Source organism: Bos grunniens, chromosome 19, assembly GCF_055505025.1.
Source record: "Bos grunniens cultivar Pamir isolate PY7600 chromosome 19, Bosgru_T2T1.0, whole genome shotgun sequence".
NCBI lineage: Eukaryota > Metazoa > Chordata > Mammalia > Artiodactyla > Bovidae > Bos > Bos grunniens.
In genome coordinates this window covers 64,217,231-64,227,778 of record NC_141183.1, presented here as the reverse complement: position 1 = coordinate 64,227,778, position 10,548 = coordinate 64,217,231, and the positions used below count along the sequence as shown (strand labels likewise).

General features: G+C 36.9%; 2 pseudogenes; one reads left to right on the top strand and one right to left on the bottom strand.

Moving 5' to 3' along the window:
* The first annotated feature begins 308 nt into the window (after nt 1-308).
* Nucleotides 309-1,263, top strand: LOC147352861 (olfactory receptor 8U3-like; annotated as a pseudogene).
* A 5,995-nt stretch (nt 1,264-7,258) lies between these two features.
* On the bottom strand, nt 7,259-8,208 carry LOC147352860 (olfactory receptor 5M9-like; annotated as a pseudogene).
* Nucleotides 8,209-10,548: the final 2,340 nt, after the last annotated feature.

The window sequence follows — 10,548 nt, the reverse complement described above, 5'->3', positions numbered from 1 at the left end:
AGCATCTGCCTGCAAGGTGGGAGACCTGGGTTCAATCCCTGGGTCAGGAAGATCCCCTGGAGAAGGAAATGGCAACCCACTCCAGTACTCTTGCCTGGAAAATCCGATGGATGGAGGAGCCTGGTAGGCTACAGTCCATGGGGTTGCAAAGGGTCAGACATGACTGAGCGACTTCACTTATTCTATTTCAATGAGTAATAATTTCTCAAGTTTAAACACACGTTTTGGCATCTGATGACAATTCCTTACTCCTGATAATTTATCTGTCTTTAACGTGTCTCTTTTCAGCAGTTCGGAGACTAGAACAAATGATTGAAGAGAATATTACTAGGGTGATGGAATTCATTCTTTAGGGTTTTTCAGTCCAGAGAGAGACTGAAATCCTTCTCTTTCTTCTCATTTTAGTGGTATATTCTCTAACTCTGATGGGAAACATTGGCATGATTTCTTTAATCCGGTTGGATCCTCACCTTCACACACCCATGCATTTTTTTCTCAGTAATCTGGCCTTTGTAGACTTTTGTTACTCTTCATCAATAGCCCCAAAGTTCCTGGAGACCCTCATGACTAAGCACAGGTCAATATCTTTCTATGAATGTGTGCACAGCTAGGCTTTCTCCTGAACTTCTTGATTTTGGAGATGTTCCTTCTTGCACTAATGGCTTATGACTGCTATGTGGTCATCTGCAATCCTCTTCTGTACTTGGTGATCATGTCCCAAAAGGTGTGCATGCAACTGGTAGCAGACCCTTACTTATACAGCTTTTCTGTTGCTTTCTTCCACACAGTTGTTACTTTTTGATTGATCTACTATGGTTCCAATGTTATTAATCACTTCTATTGTGATGATGTCCCTTTGATGGCCCTTGCCTGCTCAGATACCAGCCTCAAAGAGATCTTGATTTTTATTTTTGCTGAATTCAACATGATCAGCTCTTTGACCACGTCCTTATTTCTTACTTATACATTGTGGCTACCATCCTGAGAATCCAATCTGAAGAGGGGAGGCACAAAGCATTCTCAACCTGTGGTTCTCATCTGATTGCTGTCACTATATTCTACAGGACTCTGATCTTCATGTATCTGCAGCCCAAATCAAACCATTCCCTTGACACAGACAAAATGGCCTCTGTCTTCTACAAAATAGTCATTCCTATGTTGAATCCCATGATATACAGCCTGAGGAATCAAGAAGTAAAAAATGCCTTGAGGAAAGCCTTTGAAAAATGTTATTTCCTGTCTCTAATAAACATTAGAATGTAACTTGTAACACTAACTGTCTTGGAGCTATGCCTCATGCAGATATGTTGTTTTTATTATCTTTGATAGGTTAATTTTATTTTTACCATTTTTATATGAGCAAAATGACTTTGCACATGAGTTCTATTTTTCATATAATATAGCCAGGCCTCAGCAATATGTGAACCGTGAACTTCCTGATGTTCAAGCTGGTTTTGCAAAAGGTAGAGGAAACAGAGACCAAATTGCCAACATCTGCTGGATCATTGAAAAAGCAAGAGAGTTCTAGAAAAACATCTATTTCATCTTTATTGACTATGGCAAAGCCTTTGACTGTGTGGATCACAATAAACTGGACAATTCTGAAAGAGATAGGAATACCAGACCACCTGACCTGCCTCTTAAGCAATTTGTGTGCAGGTCAGGAAGCAACAGTTAGAACTGGACATGGAACAACAGACTGGTTCCAAATAGGAAAAAGAGTACATCAAGGCTATATATTGTCACCCTGTTTATTTAACTTATATGCAGAGTACATCATGAGAAATGCTGGACTGGAAGAAGCACAAGCTGGAATCAAGATTGCCAGCAGAAATATCAATATTTCTCAGATATGCAGATGACACCACCCTTATGGCAGAAAGTGAAGAGGAATTAAAAAGCCTCTTGATAAAGGTGAAAGAGGAGAGTGAAAAAGTTGGCTTAAAGCTCAACATTCAGAAAACGATCATGGCCTCTGGTCCCATCACTTCATGGGAAATATATGGGGAAACAGTGGCAACAGTGTCAGACTTTATATTTTTGGGCTCCAAAATCACTGCAGATGGTGACTGCAGCCATGAAATTAAAAGACACTTCTTGGAAGAAAAGCTATGGCCAACCTAGATAGCATATTGAAAAGCAGAGACATTACTTTGCCAACAAACGTCTGTCTAGTCAAGGCTATGGTTTTTCCAGTGGTCATGTATGGATGTGAGAGTTGGACTGTGAAGAAAGCTGAGCGCTGAGGAGTTGATGCTTCGGAACTATGGTGTTGGAGAAGACTCTTGAGAGTCCCTTGGACTGCAAGGGATCCACCCAGTCCATTCTGAAGGAGATCAGCCCTGGGATTTCTTTGGCAGGAATGTTGCTAAAGCTGAAACTCCAGTACTTTGGCCACCTCATGTGAAGAGTTGACTCATTGGAAAAGACTCTGATGCTGGGAGGGATTGGGAGCAGGAGGAGAAGGGGACGACAGAGGATGAGATGGCTGGATGGCATCACTGACTCGATGGGCGTGAGTCTGAGTGAACTCTGGGAGTTGGTGATGGGCAGGGAGGCCTGGCGTGATGGGATTCATGGGGTTGCAAAGAATCAAACACGACTGAGCGACTGAACTGCACTGAACTGAACTGATAAGTAAGATAAAATGTTTAAAATATTACAATGCACATTTTTAACAAATTGCTACTATTTGCATATGTGACATTTGATGGCTTTGACCTGGATAGTTCCTATTTAACTGATAATAAGATTTAGCCACTGCTTTCAAAAATCTTTCTATTTTATACATTGTAGAGACAGAAAAAGGGAGATGGTAAAGTAAATTTCTTTTCCATCCCCATGTCATTCCATGCAGTAGCTGTTCCTCAAGTGTACCCCGTCTGCTAAAAATCATTCCTCTCTGCTTCTGACTCCCACTAGATTCACTGTCAGTCACTCTCTGTGATTCAATGGTTCTCATGTTGTTTGAAAAGATGTCCATTTTCGGCTTGCAAATCTGGAAATCAGGCTCAGCATTTGGAAAGTCGTACTCTCTTTTTCTGTATCAAAACAGAAATGCAGACATGCCCCTATATTCCCTCAGCAAAGCTTAAGATCCTTTTATATTTGAAGAAATTACAATGGGTTGACAAGAAGTGGTAGTTTAAAACCAAGTTATAAACGTGGTTGCTGTCAGATGTCAGGAATATAGTTCTATGTTGGGGTGGTTGTAAAGTGATGCAATCTAAGGCCCACTTAAACCATCAGCTGGAATGTATTTATTTATTTATTTTTTAATTCAGATTCAAATATTTGGTGTCTACCATGTGGGTGATATTGTGAGCTATTCATATAAGGCAAAATCAAAAACATTCCTGAATGTGCTGAATAGTCTGCTATTTCGGGAAATACTGGCAAAAAATTGATTGTATAAGTTATTCAGAAACATTTTAGCTTATTTTATCCAAGTTATCTTAGTAAACATTTCATTGTTAAATTAGATTTCAGATTTATGTGAAGATATCAATATTGTCGTTAAATTATTTATATTAAATTTTATTTTAATATATGCCTCAACTAACCTTAACACCATTATTAAAGCAGAAACAAGGTATTCTAGGTGGATGCAAATTGTACAAATTCTGAACAGAAGCAATGAATTACAATCCTGATTTTCAAGTTCTTAAATCAACTTCTTTTGGGATCAGGGAGCACAGTTGCAGAGAAATTAATCTTGGAAATCATTAGTGTCAATTGCCAAAGATAAAACTCAAGAAAGGAAAACATCTTTGTTGTTGTTATTTTTTTTAATAATTCCAAAAGTATAATTTAAATAGTTAAAAGCACATCAGCGAGCTTATATACTAAACTACAGAGTAAGGGCTGAACCTGAGATTGGCAATGTGAGAAGGGTTTAAAAGTTAGTGAATCTTTCAAAAGGAACCTGGTGCCCCTTCTAGGTAGCACACTGGATTCACCGGAGGTTGTTGCAAAACCACACGTTTACCAAGGAAACTTCAGATACATTTGAAGAGGTCCTAGAGCAGAAAAGATAATAGCCTTGGAGACTAAAAAAGACTAAAGTAAAACCAAAGTTCTAACACTGAAACAATACTGTAAAGAAATGTATTAGTTTCATCAGTCTGTGTTAACAAAGTACCACGCATTCATTAACTTACAACAATAAAAATTTATTTTCTCACATTTCTGGAGCCTACAAGTCTGAAGTCAAGGTAGTGGTGGAACCAGGCTCTCTATGAAGCTCTAGGGGAGGTTCCTTCCTTGCTTTTTCCAGCTGCTCATGGTCCCAGACATTCCTTGTCTGGTAAGCATCTTTCCAGTCCCTGCTGTATTCTCATGATCATCTTCCCTCTACATCTGTGTCCAAATTTCTTCATTCTTGTAAGGACATCACTCACACTGGATTAACAGTCCACCTTACTTCAGTATGACTTCATATTAACAATTGCATCTTCAACTACTCTATATCCAAATAATAACCCTATAACCCAATGACCCTGTAACCAAACTCTGAAGTTCTTCAGGTTAGGAACTTAACACAACTCTTGGGAGAACAACTTCACTCATAATAAGTGCATGTAAGAGTGTGAACGCTCAGTTGTGTTCGACTCTATGTAACCCTATGGACTGTAACCCACCAGGCTCCTCTGTCCACGGAGTCTTCCAGGCAAGAATTCTGAAGTAGGTTGCCATTTCCTTCTCCAGGGGATGCTCCCCCAGGGATTGAAACCATGTTTCTTGCCTTGTAGATAATTATTTGCTGCTGAGCCACTGGGGAAGCCCCACTAATAAGTAAGGACAGTTAAAGATGTGCTGGCTCAAATATCTGGTGAAAACACACCTTATCTACATCTGCAAGCACAGTGCTGAAAAAAAAAAAAAAAAAAAAAGCTGAGATTTCCTAAGCTTAAGAAAGAGACTTGTAAATACCTAAAAAGGCTAGTGAAATGGCCTAGATGATGGCTCAAAAGGGATCCAAAACCAGTTAATGTGACAACTGGAGTCTGAAATGTCATAACAAGCCCAAAGACTCATCAAGTAGTTAGGACAAAGGGATATATAACCTAATATCTAATATAGATCAGAAGCTTGAGTTTTTCTCCTTCTGGTTAAAACAGAAGACAAGACGCCCTTCTCTCAACATCAGGATACTTTCTGAAGAGACTTGATTATTCTCAGGTAAAAATCGTCCTAGTGAGTGGTAAGATGCAGAGGTGAAGTGCCAAGGATATGTTTATGAAAAGTATTGTAAGAGCAAATACAGCACTAGATCTAAGTAAACTCCCAAGATGCAGTGACTTAATAAAGTAATTTATTCCTTTCTCAGGTAATTTCTTCCTTTCTAATTGCCTTTGGGAAAGGCAATTAGACCCTCAATATGTGGTTTCCATCTTTGTCTAAAAAGAGATCATTTTAGTGGCAACATTTTCAAGTGGGAAGGAAGAGAAAAAAGTCCGTATCTAATGGCTTTAACATAGAGAAGGTGATCTTTAGGTTTTATGCATTAGTTTCTACTGATGGCTCATTGCCAAGACTTGACAACATTATGTATCCCACTGACAAGGGACAATGGGAATGGTGGTTAACAGCTGGATGACAAATGTTTTGCTTATAAAATAAAATATAAAAAAGTGGACTCTGAGGAATATGTCTGCCATACGAATCACAGAAAATGTGATCCTAAAGGGTCAAGTTATAATGATCTCTGTCAGTACGATTGTTTCTTGAAGAGCCTATAATTTCATACTTGACACCAATTTGTTAGAAGCAAACTTGGGTGATTTGAAAACATTAAAAAAAAAAAAAAACTTTGTTAATGTAGTTTCCAATACTAATCAAATGGTACTCTTTCTACCTGCTCAGAACCTAAAGTTATGAAAAACAACTCTCTTCCCACCATCTGCTTTTTCTCAGAACCAATCTGAGGGAATGTGACTTATGGGCAATTAGTAAATTAGCCTGAGTAACAATACTTTCTGTGCTTAAATGAATCCATCTTTCCAGTGATATTATCACAAGTAAATGTTACTTCTCAGAGTCTTTCTACACAATTGTGCACCCCTTTTAATTGAATTAGCCCTTAAACAAGAATAAACTCATTCATGAGAAATTACTTATGCTTCTGTGTTGCTTTTATGCTGGCATTATTAGCAAGAGTCAAGGACAAAAAATGTATTCCACTTATATTAAGAATGAAGGTGATTAAGTGGACACCAATCAACATAAATTGAAGAGTAAACTTGTAATCAGACCCCAATGGATACTAGTTTCAGCTGTGCTGATCACCTTTTAATACATGTCTAGTGCAATGGCATTCGGTTTTACAGAGATTCTTATCTGGTTGATCCATTATAGTTATTAAAAGCTTGATTTAAGTAGCTAAACACAGACCTAAGAATGTAATGTTAGTGACAAGAATTTGGAATCAAACAATAGCTTCATCATAGCAACAAAATGTTTAACAGGACATTCTTCTGATCAAAAGTTAGATTTTAAATGACAAAAATCCATATTGTTTCATCTTTTTAAACTATGAGAAGGACATGATAGGCTTTAGTAAAAAAGTTTCACCTATTCAAATTAATAAAGAGAGAAACAACTAGCTAAAATCCAAACCAAACAGAATTATGGTGAGTCAACAGATTGCTTGAAACACAAATACTGTTAATTATACAGCAATACATACTGAGAATTAACCTTATGATTGATTAATGACACTAGTTGAAGATTCTGAATACATTTTTGTTTTCAAAAGCCCATGCATGTATGAATGTTATTGGAAGCTTTTTTTGGTAAATGAGGATCCACCAACTTTTATATTCATAGAAAAGTGATGTCTTAATTTTTTCTCGTGAAATTATATATTACTTATATTATAAGTAATATTACTTTTAACAAGTGAAGAGCAATTGTATATACAAAATATCCTAAGAAATCATATTCAATTCTTACAAAGATACCTCCAAATTAGCATGTGCTTATCCAAATGTATTTATGAGTTATCTGATGACTACACTTAGCACTATTTTACATACACTGGGACTAACAGTAATAGGTCAGGGTTAGTATTTTTGCATATATAGATAAAGGAGGCTTAGTCCTGAGAGTCCATTCATAGGGAAACCCATCACTGTGTTAGACTGGACCTCATCATATAGTTAAGTGTTGCCTGTACACAGTCTATTTTAAACAGGGAATTTATATGCCTGGACATTTATAACAGGAAGTGGCATACACGGAATTATGTACTGCAGGTTCACTGCCTCAAGTTTGCCTTGATGTTTGCTTTGTTGATCGCCTCTTTCACATCTTTTTTCCTCAAATTGTAGATCATGGGATTCAACATGGGAATCACTGTGGTGTAAAACACAGCCACCATCTTCCCCTGTTCCACAGACTCTTCAGTGGGCCTCCTGAGATACATGAAGATGAGAGTCACATAAAACATGGTAACAGCTGTCAGGTGGGACCCACACGTGGAGAATGCCTTCCTCCTGCCATCGGCAGAGTGCATGCGCAGCACGGCCGCTACAATGAGTGTATAGGAAATAAGAACCACTGAGAGGGAATATGTGAAATTAATCCCAGCAATAACAATCATGGTGTACTCTTTAATGTGGACCCCTCTACAGGCAGTCTTGATAAGAGGAGGGTCAGCACAATAGAAGTGATTGATTCCAAAGTTTGCACAGAAGTACAGGCCATATGTTCACAGTGTACAGATGAGGCTAACAGAGAACCCATAGATGTTCTCTGTTAGCCTAAGAGATGAGATGAGCACAGACAGTCCTGGACATTTTACTGCCATAAAGCAGAGGGTTGCAGATGGCCATATAGTGATCAAAGGCCATCACAGCCAAGATACTTCCACATGGACAAGGGCTATAAAGAAGTAACACTGCACCAAACACCCCACAGAGGGAATGGTTTTTGTGTCTGATAGTAAGTTTTCCAGCATCTTCGGAGTGACATTGGAAGAGAACTACACATCCACAAAAGACAAATGAGTCAAGAAAAAAGTACATGGGACTCTGAAGCTGGAGGCTGATGCTGATCAAAATAATCATACCAATGTTCCCTATCAGAGTGATCATGTAAACTACTAGAAACACCACAAAAAAAAAGAGAACTTGAAGCTCCTGATGACTGGTCAACCCTAGAAGAACAAATTCTGTCACATCTGTGAAATTTGGCATTGCCTTCACTTAGACCCAATCTGAATTGCCTATGGACAAATTAAAAGAAACGAATGGATTTATTTTATTCTTGAAAATTTTGAGTCATGTTTATCAGTATTCTAGTTCAAATAATATAAAAATCAATGTAGACTTTGCACAAAGTTTAATATGAGTATATTATCACATTTATTTCCTTTAATAGGTCTTAGAGGTAATTATTACAATATTTATTAGTTTCTTAACTCTAAAACAGACAATTACATTCATATACTACTAGTATTAGACACATTTTTTTTTCTAAATTATTACAATGATACTAACATCATAGTGTGCTAATAGAAGTAAAGCTAGACTGAGAGTCATCAGAGAATGACCAAATCCATTTCAACATATTGTCTTACAGGAAATGACTTGAGAATATAAATGTAAATATTCATTAAGATCAGACAACCACTTTGTGCTGAACAGGGAATTGATAAGAGTGAATCATTGAAATTCCATTGAATACTATTTTTGTATATGATGGTTGCCTCTCATGGTCAATATTAATACAAATGCACATGCAATTTTAACTTACTCATTTCCCTATGACTTGGAAGATATCCTTTTTGAAAAATGTATTTGTTTACTTATTTTTGGCTGTGCTTGGGCTCCTCTTGGTTGGGGTGTGTGGGCTTCTCACTGCAGTGGCTTCTCTCGTTGTGGAGCACTGACTCTAGGTGAGCAGGCTTAAATAGTTGTGGCTCACAGGTTCTAGAGCGCAGGCTCAATAATTGTGACACTTGGACTTAGTTGCTCCATGGCATGTGGAATCCTCCTCCAACCAGGGGTCGAACTTATGTCCCCTACATTGGTAGGCATATTCTTATCCACTGAGCCACCAAGGAAGTCCAGAAGATATCTTCTTATCTATTCAATTTTACGGCATGATTATTTTAAACCTTGGTCTTACAATCTAGTCATTGACATACTTTTCTACACTATGCCAGCATATGATACAAAAAGCTTTCAACTTATGAAAATCCTAGTCATGTTTTATTTTATTTAGCTATACATTTCACTTGCTTGATTACTGCTGCTTGCAGGATGAGGTAAGAAGTATTTAACAACGCAGACTGTATCAGTTTAACAGTTATCTCAGAGAAGTAAACCTCAAGTGGTTCAATCATAATATCAAAATTATATCAATAGATACATTTGATACACATATAAAATAAAATTCAGGTGCCATGCTTTTAAAACTATTGTCTTATTTCAGATTCTACTGCTTTTCAGCAACAATCCATTATATGTCTAATTATTTATTTTCAAATTCAATGCCATTACAATTTAAATGTTCACAAGGAATGTTTTCTCTGTTTAATACACTTCCTCAGATAAGTCTTCTGAGAAGTAAACTGCTCTGAGTACTTAGGGATGCATCTGTAGGATTAACATTATCTCCGGAATTTAAGATCCCCATAATAATATTGCTTGAAGAGAATATTGTGATATAAGATGGGCTGTAGTTATAATTGCTTATAATAATTCATTTACAAACATCAAACCAATGTTATGTAAAATATATTTGCTATATTTATTATTTATTACATTATATCTAGAAGTAGTGTAAGTTTTGTAATATGAAGTTGAACAAGCTACATGAGATTCTGGTTTGTATCATAATTGATTCTTTTTGAAAAGGAGTGAATGAAAAATATAGAAATGAGACAATATAGGGAATGGAACTACTGTGAGAAAAAAACAGAGCATGCTGATAAACACAGAAATAAGAAGAGGCAGGAGGCACACAGTGGTCAAAGATCTCTTCAAAGATGTGACTTTTCAGTTATGGGCAAGTAGCCAGTTATGTAAAAGTATTGAGGAAAAAGAAAATGAAAATACAAATAGTTAGAAGAGGAACTATTTTAAAAAGTGTATAAACTCTATGATTGTTTCCTAGCTCCCTCCAACTAGTAGCAACTCACAATTCAGAAGTTGATTTATCTCTGTAAACTACTTTCCTACCCTGAACTTATTCATATGGGAGTTAAATAAGCCATAGAGAAAATGATTTGGACACATAACATAGTCACTGATATTTCAGTTTGGTCTGGGTTCACCTGTACCCAATATATCATGATCATAGATCTTCTGGCTTCTAAGTGTGGATAAACTAAACCAGATCAGAGTTGCTGATTTTGACTGGGAGATAGAGCTAAGACCAAGAATTTTCATATATAAAAACTCTTATCTCTGCTTGGTGAATCCATAATTACCTAATTAACAGAGTTTGATTTGGATTATTGGTACAACTAATTATAAGAGGATGAGATGATTAGATAGCATCACCAACTCAGACATGAGTCTGAGCAAACTCTGGGAGATA